The sequence below is a fragment of the Leptonychotes weddellii genome, chromosome 8, assembly GCF_054177405.1.
Source record: "Leptonychotes weddellii isolate Sample4059 chromosome 8, ASM5417740v2, whole genome shotgun sequence".
NCBI classification, from domain to species: domain Eukaryota; kingdom Metazoa; phylum Chordata; class Mammalia; order Carnivora; family Phocidae; genus Leptonychotes; species Leptonychotes weddellii.
In genome coordinates this window covers 60,196,677-60,208,753 of record NC_138376.1, presented here as the reverse complement: position 1 = coordinate 60,208,753, position 12,077 = coordinate 60,196,677, and the positions used below count along the sequence as shown (strand labels likewise).

At 35.0% G+C, this 12,077-nt stretch overlaps 1 long non-coding RNA gene across 1 annotated transcript in view; it reads left to right on the top strand.

Annotated features, from left to right (window-relative positions):
• Positions 1-6,093, top strand: part of LOC145723047 (uncharacterized) — a 179,328-nt gene extending 173,235 nt beyond the window's left edge. Inside the window, exon 3 of the long non-coding RNA XR_014147776.1 lies at positions 5,906-6,093. This is a non-coding gene — a long non-coding RNA (uncharacterized LOC145723047). The remainder of the gene's footprint in view (positions 1-5,905) is intronic.
• The last annotated feature ends 5,984 nt before the right edge of the window (positions 6,094-12,077 follow it).

Below are 12,077 nucleotides of genomic sequence, written 5' to 3'. Positions count from 1 at the left end.
ATTCAGCAAAATCTTTCATTTATAAAATCAAGCAAGAATTTCAAAAAGATGAGATGCCAAAGACTATTCAAAAGTAGACTTTAAAAACAGTGATGTTGGGCCACAGCTTGATTCTTCTGTTTGAAGCTATAATTATCCTACTGTATCGAGAGATGAAGATTCTTGTAGTATCTGTTTTCAAAGATGTGTTGTAAACCCTTGGAGGTACAAAGGCACACTAAAAGCCCATTAATTATCTTTTCTTTATACCAATTCATTAAATTTGTATCCTAAAATTAAGTTTCCACTGTGTTGCGATTTAGAAAATAAATCTGGAGATTATCACGAGATTTTACTTTTAGACAAAATTTATTTGAACACTGATTATTTCACTTAATTTTTCTCTAATAATATATTAGCACTGATGTTACTATTGATTAAAGGTACTAAATTCACAAATATATTTAGTTTCCTTAATTAAGTTGAAGTAACATTTAGTAAAAATTCAGGTACAGAATAAAATAGAGATATAATGTGCAAAGAAGTTAATTAATAGTATCTTAACATTGGAATCTTCAGACCTCAGTGGTCATTTAATTTAAACTCTTTCTCAAATCAGAGAGCTCCATAAAAATAGGCTGACACTTATTCATCCTCTGGTTGCTTACCTTCTGGGATGGAGAGCTCATTTCCTCACAAGACAAACATTTACATTATTGAACTTAAATATTATCTGTCTTCTTGCATCTCTTATCCATTGATTTTATATTTTCCTTTTGAAACATTAGAGAAAATAAGTCTATTCCTTCCTGCACATGATATACCTCCTCATATTAAAAAATCCTATTCTGTTCTCAATTAGATCTTCCCTTCTCTAGTTTTCCAACCACTCTTTTATGGCATGATTCTCCAATAAGATTCTGAACAATCCCATCTAACTTATTCTAAATTCTCTCTACTTTGTCCCATACCATGTCTAGAACTATATTCAGTATTCTAGATGTTGTCTGACTAGTGCTGAATACATGGATGGAGAAAATCTCAACCGATTTGAACAGTGTTTTTTCTGTTAATACAACATAAAAACATGTAATTGGCATGTTGGAGAAAGGGTTTGGTGGTGGTGGCTGTTGTTAGCTGACATCATCTTTGGTTTGGTTGCTGCAATCTGTGGTCAACTAAAGCGCTCTGATCTTTTTCAAGTCCACTGCTGCCAAGACAGTTTTTCATTCTGTTTTATGTGTTCCTTATTTTTGTTGTTATTGTTGTTTTTAATCTCCAAGCAGAAATTGAATGTTGATCTTGTTAAAAAGGCAAAATTTTGATTCTGTCAAGGTTATTTTGAATCTTAATTTAACATTTTCTTGTATGTTAGCTATCATGCATATGCTTGGAGCTCTGCAAGTTTGATAAATAAGGCCTCTTCTCACAAAATTCATGGATGGAAGGTTAGACATGACAAAATCAGGAAAAACTAGGGAATTCTATGTTTCCATAGAAGTCTCGTGGCATGTTATGAAAGATCCTTCTCTAGTCACTGATTAACGTACCTGCGTGTGGTCACTCAAATCTAAGTTATTACCTTGTGAGGAATTTCATCAAATGGTTTCAAAATCAAGCAGCAGAGATTAAGGGTACCAAGCTCAGGTCCCAGAGTGCCAGGGTTTGAACCTGGACTCTGGCTCTTATCAGCTATTTGGGTTTGCCTTTGTTACTTACCTTCTCTGGATTAACTTTCCTCATCTCTAAAGTAGAGATGATGAAGAAGAAAAAGAAGAAATGAAGAAGAAGAAGAAGAAGAAGAAGAAGAAGAAGAAGAAGAAGAAGAAGAAGAGGAAGAAGAAGAGGAAGAAACAAAGTATACATAGAGTTGTTTTAAGGATTAAATGAGTAAGTATATCTAAAGTACTAAGGAAAATACCTGACATATAATAAACACAACATTGTGACCAAAACTAACCCTACCTTTCATAGGACTCTTTGACCTATCAGCTTTTGTGAACCATACTCTTACCAATCATTGACTTAATTTCTCAAAGGTAGTAAGCCATTAATAATTTATTCTAAAAATTTATCTAGAATAAAAATTAAGCCTATGGTTGATAATTTTAAAATAAAACTTTTTCGTTTTTCAAAGTACATAAACCTGATATAAAAGAGGGTTTCATATATTCTTTTGAAGGCTTCTAAGAAGAATACAAATTTTAAATGACATCAGTCTTTTTATATGTATTTGATACTGTATTAGTAAAATATGTGATTCTAAATTAAAGCAAAGAAAGTGTGCTTAATCTTGATTCATTATATTAAAAAGAAAACTTTACTGCTTCTTTTTTTTTTTTGGCTTTACTGCTTCTTGAAGACAATTGTTTGGTATGAAAACTGACACACACACACCCAATAGTTTTTAAATTTTAAATTTAAGATTATCTCCTTTGTTCATGTTATTTCACTATAATATTATCAATTCTAAAGTATATTTTGCTTAAAAATACTGTCTGAATGAACCTTGTGATGAAAACTGGCATTCAAACTTCTGTTGAAAGATTTGTGAAAACCCCCAGCACTTCTGTGTAATTTTGTGAACAAGAAGAATGCACTGTTCTTGTTGAAAAGTACTTGGATTAGCTGCAACTAACAGATTTCTTGGAGTCAAAACCAAAACTTTTTCCAGTAGTGTGAATTCAGCCTATAATGACAAAGGTCAGCAGAGGTCAGACTCGGCCAAGCAGGTGTGTGCTTCTTCCTTGGAGTGTGACAGGGAGGTGCTGATCTTGCGCTCTTTCCGCCTCTTTTCCACTTGTTTGTGAAACCAGCAGAAAGCACTAACACAGTTTTTTGCCTTCCTCTCTCCTCTTCTTCCCCAATCCAAGTAATCCCAATACCCAAGATGGTAATCCCCAAATCACCAAACCTAAAATGATAGCTTGTATAAATATTATCATGATTTTGTTGTCATTTATTTCTCATGTGAAACGAATAGAGGTGTATCGATATGCTCTTCTTTCCTCACTTCTTTGATTGTTAAATGACTTATCTTAAATAGTTACTTTGTGATAACTTCATCTCAGATGTTGATGCTGTGATGACAGAGTTAAAGCCAAATGCCATCTTCTTAATCATTATTAACCAAAAAGAGCTATAGATAACATTCATCTGTCAGATCAGCAAAGACTCAACTTTGGGTGGAAACCTAGAGAGGCACAGAGGTAGTTTACCAGCTAGTTTATGTCAAATCTTTCAACACTGATGCCTAGCTTTCAATTCCAAACTACACAGGAGCATTAAATTAAATTTCCGTCACTACTATATTTTTCAATAGTGGATTTTTCCTTATCTTGGTTCTCTATCATCTTGACCTCATTTCCCCTCATATTTGGAATTCAAATAGGAAGAATGAAAGGTACTGCATATAATGAGATAAGGAATAGGGTGAACAGGAAAATAATCTATGGGTAGATAAGGCTATTGACTTTTAGTCTTATAACTGATTTAAAGACTAACAGTAGAAGCCAAAAACAGAATATTTTCCCCAATAAATACCTGCCTTTATGTTAGAATTTATGGAATTCTTCCTCTAGGTATCTTTAATGTGGTTGGTATTACTAGTCTCATCTTGGTAAGTCTTATACTGCCCTGAGCGAGATCAAGGGCAATTCACACGTGGGACTGCATCAGCGTGCTGTAAACAAAACTTAAAAATGAAACGAAAAAGTATGACTTTTGGATCCACATCAGGGCAGTCTTGTGTGCACTCCTAACTCTGCCAGCTGCCTGGTGAGACTGAATAGTTCTTATCCTTATTAACAGTCTCAGCTTTTTCCCTTCTCTTTCTCTTTTCTCTATAAAACAGGTATGATCCCTACTTCTCAGGATTTGATGATTTCATTAACTGACATATCCAAAATTTCTAAAATCATTGCATACTTGATAAATGTGTCTTGCCTTCCTCTGATGCTCTGATGTTTTTAGTAAACAGTTATGTTGAATAATTACTAATTAAAATTACATTTTCATTGTATTATATTGTTTGCTAAAGATTTAACCTTTGGTTTAGAGGTTATATATTTCATTTCACAATATACAAATCTACATGAAACAAATGTTTCTGCTTCAAAGTTAATGCTGGACACTTTCAAGCTGAGAGTGACAACTTTAATAATAGCTATGAACTCTAAGGTAAAAATTCCCAAACTATATTATCTCAGTTATGGGTATTTACACAGAAAGAAACCTTATTTATTTATTTATTTATTTATTTATTTATTTATTTATTTGATATTTCCTGTTGATAATGAGGGAAAATTACTTAAAATTCATAGAAATAAGAAAATGCCATAATGAAAGTATTAATGAAAATTAATAGTGAAATGAATCTGCTTGTGTATTTTTTACCAAAAGACATTTGATTTTTCATTTCAATACACTGACTTACTTTAAAATAGCTCAGAAAATAACAACTTAAACTGCAATTATTTGAGGTCCAACTTAAATATTTTTAACTAAAATAAATGCAAATCCCTTATTATGGTTGTATTAAAACAGTGTGGTACCAAGAAAATATGATTTTTTGTGTGTTTGTGCTGAATAATATATCCATCACATCTCAGATAATCCAATAAGTGCAACCAGATTGCAACATTGTCAGAACACCAAGATTTAAAATTAGAAATGGGACAAACTTGTTTGAAAGTCATTGAATATCTTTAACCAAAGTTTGACGGAAAATAAGGAGGAGCACATGAAGTCCCAAATGATAAAATTACTATTTGCTCTTTTATAATTACTCCTCACTGGATGTCCTACCATTATAGTAACTGGGATTCAGAGTGTTACAGAATTATTGTGCATAAGATGAAAATGAATTTTATATCCATAAATCTGTCAAAAATCAGTAATGACTTTAATTTTGTGTAACAGATTCTTTTATACATAGTGTGGTAGAATTGACAGCTTTTTTCACTTTTGTCTTTTGGAAAAAAAAAGGAAAAGAAAACAGAATTCTTTTCTTTTTTGAAATAATGCTCTTAAATGGTTTGTACCTAGAGTAAAATCAGCCTAACTTACTTCCTACAAACAACTTCCACAATAATTTCTTATGAAATTCAAATTACTTAAGAAGTTATTTAATGGAAGTAATGGGGTTTGTGAAAACATTTTAGAGCATTTTGAATATTGTTTTTTTTTTGTTATTGTTTCCCTTTTGCTTAAATTCCTCTTCATCTCTGGAGAGAAACAGATTAATCTCTCAACCACACCGTACTTGGAGTCTGTAGTTACATGCCTCTCTCCTTTACCCCCCTACACATCACTTTAATCCTAATGAAATAGTTACATTTAAAAAGTGAAGTTTTATAGCAATACTTTGGAACACGCGTTCCTTTTTCATGAAAATAATAGCCATTAAGTTCCCAGGTTAGCTCACCAACATCTATGGAACGAGTGCTATATGGTGAGACCTTAAACTCCCAAGGCTCTGGCAGCCTTCCCAAGAGCAGAAATACATGATGAAGAGATGCACTGGGAGGCTGTTGTTGGGGTCACAAGTGGCAAAGATGAAGGAACAGAAACCAGATTAGGTAAAGCTTTAGACGTAGTAATGCTGACTAACAGTTACCAAAGAGTTACTCTCTTAGGTACTACTTATGATGACTCTGTGTATTTTACATACACTAAAATATTCAAATGTTATAAAATTCCTAAGAAGTAGGTGCCATTATTGTGCTTATTTTCCAAGGGAAGAAACTGAGGCATACAGTAATTAAATAACTTACCCAAGACTGCACATCTCTAAAGTGGTAGGACTAGAATTCAAGTCATGATAGCTTGGTGTCAAAATTCATGCTCTTAACCACTACACCCTAATGCCTCTTGGCATTGTAACAAACACCACAATCACATTTTCTTCACTCCCTCATCTCTCTAGGGTCACCAGAAGTATGCTGACCTACACCTCTGCAGTTTCTCAAGAGGGCAGTCATTCCTCCCTTGTTTTCAACTGGAGAACTTAAGGTATGTTTTCTTCACATGGGATGAGGGCAAATTCTCTTTGTGCCAATTTCTGTGTAGGTCAAGTATGGAAATCAACTCTTATTAATATATATACATATAGATGTGTATTATATATATATATACATGCATATATATAAAACATCTTAATAAAATGGTATTATTTGGTGTTTACTGTGTGTGATACATATGAGTTAAATGGATAACCTTCTCTTAATAAGTCCAGTCAAAACTGTTTCATAAATACTTTTATCTTGTATTGAGTTATTCTTTCAATCACTTCAATCTGTCACAAGCTTTGCCATCTAAAAGTTACTGTGTGCACTTTTGTGAGTCAGGGTTATACAATGAATGTGGCATAGTTTCTGCCTTCAAGGAGTTTACACTATAGTTCTAAAGATAAAACCTCTAAATAAATATATACTGGGCAGAAGGTAATGAGTTTTATAAGAAATATACACATTAAATGTTACAGGATTTTTATAGAATAGAGACATTCTTTCCACTTAGAAGTATAAAACAAAGATTTAACAGAGATGGTGAAATTTGACCTGGGCCCTAAATAATTTTGGAAAAGATTTTGATGGACTTCCTATAAACCAGGATCTCTAGTTTCAGAAACTTACTGCGTGAATTTGAGCAAAAGAGGAACTTGCTAGAAGGATATCGAGGAGCTCAGTGATCTCTAGGAAGGCTAGAGAATCATGCTGTTAGGCAATACAGCCAGATAGAAGACCCCCAATCGTGCTTTGAGAATGAGCTCTTGTCCAAGCCATAGGACACTACTGTCTTTGCAACCTTGGGAAATTTTTCTTGCTACAACTACCTCTGCCGCCAGAAAAAATTCCTTCTGGTTCCTCTTTTTTGCATCGGTATCCACAGATTAAAGAGGCAGAGACTATCACGAGTGTCCATATTTATGCTGCAAAGAAAAAGAAAAGCAAATGCCCGGCATCTCTAACTCTCCCTTTCTCTCCTGCCATGGGAGGATGGCTGAGCCCCTTGTGAAGATTCCTAGGGCGTTCAGATGCCCTATGATCTAAAAAGTGGCCATAATTAACCAAAGGTGGAGGGAGTGTGGAAGAGCATTCCCCGAAGAACAAAAACATTAGAGAAAGCATCCAGATAAAGCTGCCTGCAGCGTGGTCAGAGAAATGAGCATCCTGTGGTGTTTCTACAGTATAAGAGTCCATGGAAAGGGTTAAAAGGGGTGGTGGGAAAGCAGAAAAGACTAGAATGCAAACTAGGTCAGATTATAGACCTTGTTAAATATCAAGCAAAGGAATTTAGTGTTTTTGCTTTTTTTTTTTTTTTAATATTGGTGATGGAGAGTCATGGAGGCTTAGGGCAGGGGAATGATTTGGCTTGCGCATATAAGCCTTATTGTCTGTCTTCGAGAAAGAGAAATTTATTTGACACTTGGTTCTTTTTGATGCTAATTTCTGCTTTTAGAATTTGCTTTGTGAAATGCTTTACTCTCTGAATTTCTAACAAGATAACTTGGAGATTTTATCATCTTCCAATATGATTTTGATTTTGAATAATACATGAGAAAGCATGAAATGAAATCAGACATTTTCACATCTCATGTCTTATGGGATGTTTAAAAAAAAAGTCCTCATGGTAAATGACATTTCAAAGAATTTGGCTGGTCTGAATACTAGCAGATCCCTCCACCCCCACCCCAAAAGTAAGACCTAAAAGGGCAGCATCTCATCAACCACTATAAATTATAGTTTTCATGGTTTTTTCAGTCTCTTGGAAAATAGCTTGACTATTTCACTTTTTCTTTCTTCTCCTCTTCCATTCTCTCTACCATTAAATGAAATTTGAATGTGACCACTGTACACTCTTGCTGAGCTCTAGTTTATTATCCATTTAAAAATCGGTTCTTCTTTAGTTTATGTATATTATTTTACTTCAAAAAAAGATTTTGAAGGGAAATATTCAATGGAAAACATACTTCAGGTCAGTAAAAAAGAAATGGAGGGACCAATTAGAATGGGGACAAGAAGAAAATATGCTAAGCCTAGGTGAGAGTTTCTGTGACTCAGCTTCACATTGACTCAACTTCCTCGAATTTAAGGCAGAAAGAGAAACAGTGAAAGAGATTACCAGCAAAATTGAGCTTCATAGTTTTGAAGAAACATTTTCTAAGTACTAAAATTTCAAACATGTGACTTTATATGGGGCATATGGAGTGATTTAAAAAGCAATCTCATCAACATTTAAAAAAATGCAGAAGCAAATTTCACAGGGTAAATTATTGAAAGTTCATTTTTCCATGATATTTAGAAATAAACAACTTCTAGATATTTATAAACAAGAACAGTTCTGGTAAACTCATACACATATGGAGATGTAATTTGAAAATATTTGTATATAGGAAGCAAGAATGAGCAAGAGAAAATATGCTGTAGAGTGTCCATTTCTTCCTTCCTCTTTCATGTCTGAGTCTTATTTATTTCTTCCTTCCATTAGTAGTTATACATTTATACTATTAGGAGTATTTCTGATTAATAAGAAAACCACGGTGTCATTAGCATATATGATAGACTCAGTCTCCTATTGATCATGGCCAAAGGAAAATGCTTTTAATCATAGACAAGTATGATTTTTTGAGAGTAGCTGCAGCTCAGAATCTTTTTTTAATTATTTCCTATCTCTTCAACTAGCTTATGGTTACTTTTATTCCTTAATATGCCACAACACAGGTAGTAGACACTTGTAATATATTTTCTAAATAAATGACTACATTTCAATTGTCTTTAACTATAACATGCTTTTAAGTTCTATGTATGGGATACCTTTAATGTTCTCATTTGCTTTATCAGAACTGATACATTTATAAAATGTCTGTAAATTAGAGTGGTCTAAATGTATTTTCCTGAGATTATCAAATAGGATGTTCTCCACATTGATGATCACAGCCCCATTTGATTTCAGTGGTTGCTAAAAGCACTGTTGCATTGAATGTAGTTTAAGTTGCTAGATTATAGAGGTCCCCAATAAGGAGTACTGTTAACTTTTACTTTACTGTGGCAAAATGAGCAAAGACAAACATGGAAATAGTAATTTGGCTGTGCTTTTTCAAAAGAAAGCCTTTTTCAAGGCTTAGATGAATAGGACATATCAGCAGTCCAATGTTTAATTCCAAATGAAAGTTCAGATCATTACCTATAAGCATTACACTTATAATGAACCCCAAATATGATTATGTTGGCCTTTCATTAGTCTTTTACTTTTGGGGATGTTTTCTCCAAGAGACTTATTTCTTTTTTTTTTTTTTTAAGATTTTATTTATTTTTTAGAGAGCGAACGAGAGAGAAACAGCATGAGAGGGGAGAGGGTCAGAGGGAGAAGCAGGCTCCCCGCCGAGCCGGGAGCCCGATGTGGGACTCAATCCCAGGACCCTGGGATCATGACCTGAGCCGAAGGCAGACGCTTAACGACTGAGCCACCCAGGCACCCCGAGACTTATTTCACAAACTTAAGCCCAGAGCAGTTTCTTATTAATAAAGAACTTAACTAATGGAGCAAAAATGGTCACTTAGGTTTAGGGATTTAATGTCTTAGGATGATGACCAAATAAATTAAGCTTTAGTGGCATCGCAAAAGGAATTAATAATATCAGCTGAAGTTTTAAAAAATAATTTACATGTTTTTTTTAATGTTTTATTTATTTATTCATGAGAGTCAGAGAGAGAGAGAGAGGCAGAGGCAGAGGAAGAAGCAGGCTCCCCGCCTAGCAGGGAGCCCGATGCGGGACTCGATCCCAGGACCCTGGGATCATGACCTGAGCCGAAGGCAGACGCTTAACCATCTGAGCCACCCAGGCGCCCAAAAATAATTTACATGTTTTAATCAAAGCAAGCTTCACCATTAAATTTAAACAATATTAGGGGTGCCTGGGTGGCTCAGTCATTAAGCGTCTGTCTTTGGCTCAGGTCATGATCCCAGGGTCTTGGGATTGAGCCCTACATCAGGCTCCCTGCTTGGTGGAAAGTCTGCTTCTCCCTCTGCCTCTCCCCCACTTGTGCTCTATCTCACTCTCTCTCAAATAAATAAATAAAAATCTTAAAAAAAATAAAAAATAATTTTAATGAATACAAACATGATACATTCCATATCATAAAGGATATATGCATGTGTGTGTGTGTGTGTGTGTGTGTATAATCACCACATTGAAATTGAAAGCTGGTCATGAAATGAAGCCTAATGTGGTCTGTTTACTAGCGCATAAAATACTAATGACTATCTTACACATAATTGCCTCTTAGTTTATGCATTTACTAGAGCCTGAAGCCTTTCAATGACACATACTTTAAATACACAATTATTTCAGGCCACTCCAGTAAATAGAATCATTGTAATCACTAACCTCTACATATTCTATTTACTCATGTGGACTGAGTAGCATCATAGATTGGCACCCGAGAGGTGTTAACAGTAAAATTGCCTTTCATGTTCACTGTATTTACCCTAAATATCCTTCTATTTCTGCTGAAAATCCATCTCTTTAGAATTGTTACCATATATATTTATATTTATTATATATAATATAAATATTAAATAACAATATAAAATAAATATTATAATATATAATACATAATATATTATAATATGTAAGTAATAAAAATATAAAAATATATATGTGTATATATATATATACATGTATGTGTGTATGTATATATATGTATATATTCGTGTATGTGTGTGTATGTGTATATATATTTACATTCAGAATCCTAAAAGTGGTATAGGATAATATTAGAAATTCTAATAGATAACAAACAGGATCTTCTAGAGTCCCTGTAGGCACATTCCAGGGACTGCCACCACTCAAAAGGGTTAATGCCAGAATGAGCTGGCCTAGATGCTTTAGCAGACAAAATTCAGAAGAGGGTAGCTGAGGGCTTTCCCAGTAGGATTTCTGTTATGGGGTCCAAGAGACTGCTGGCCCATTAGTAGTGGGAAGACCAGAGTAGATGTCTATCAGAGAATGTCCAAGAACAGACTGGAAGGGAGGAGAATTAAACGAGAATGATTTCAATGTCAGGATGGGTTCAGAGGGAATATCATCTAGGGGTGTGACTTCCAAACTCAGAACTGAGGTTCCTACAAGGGCTGATAAGCCAGATGGACAGATTAGGGCTCTGAAGGCAAGGCTCTCAGAACCTGTCTTTCCTGTTTTCAAGGTGGCCTGACCCCAAGAGACCTAGTCGGGAGAGCTAGGTCCGACGCCTGGGAAGCTGGCAGTTTATGAGTGAAGAATGCAGTTTTAAAACAATCTGTTCTTTGAATGCCTTCATGGGAGATGACTGATATTTCCTTTACTGATTGTGGAGATGGAGTTGTTTCTAGCATGAGGGCTTCATTCACTTCCAACTAATTATCAGCTCAATTGTGCCTTTATTATAAAGATGGCAGGTACCATTTTTCTCAAACAGAAGATAAATGAGTTTAAACTGTGTTTCAGATAAACACTTTGGTAGAGTACAATGTTTCAGTAACATCAAGGATTTCAAATTTTCAGGAACATGAAAGATTTTTCTCATTGAAGTTTCCATGAGTGATCTCTCTACCAATGTGTGCCTGCTCACCACTATTTCTGCAGTACCTAGGGTGTATTTTATAGGCTCAGTGGCAAGTCCCATCTGCTGTGTCAGCCATGCCATTTTTACCAAATTGCTCTACAGGCCCAGCTTCCACTGATGTGATGACCAGAGTCACCACAATGCTGCTCTGCCAAGGTGCGCATTTCTGCTAAAACCTAGAAAGTGTTGGCAGAGGAGGAGACATTGCAGTAAGTCAGGAGGAGGCAGCATGGCTGGTTTTTGGAGCTGCACGGTGCCAGAATGTCACACCCCCGACCCTCTGCCACCACTGAGCTCGGGACACTACTTTGTCACATGTTCTTCGTTCTGATACCGCTGAGAGACTGTTTTAGGGACCCCAGCCCTATATCTCTTTAAACTTTTATGTGGAGAGGTTCCTTCCTTTAAAAAAAATTTCCCATTTTACAGATGAGAAGTGTATAATTTGAGGAACTTGCCAATGGTCACCTAATACGGAAGTAATAGAGATAT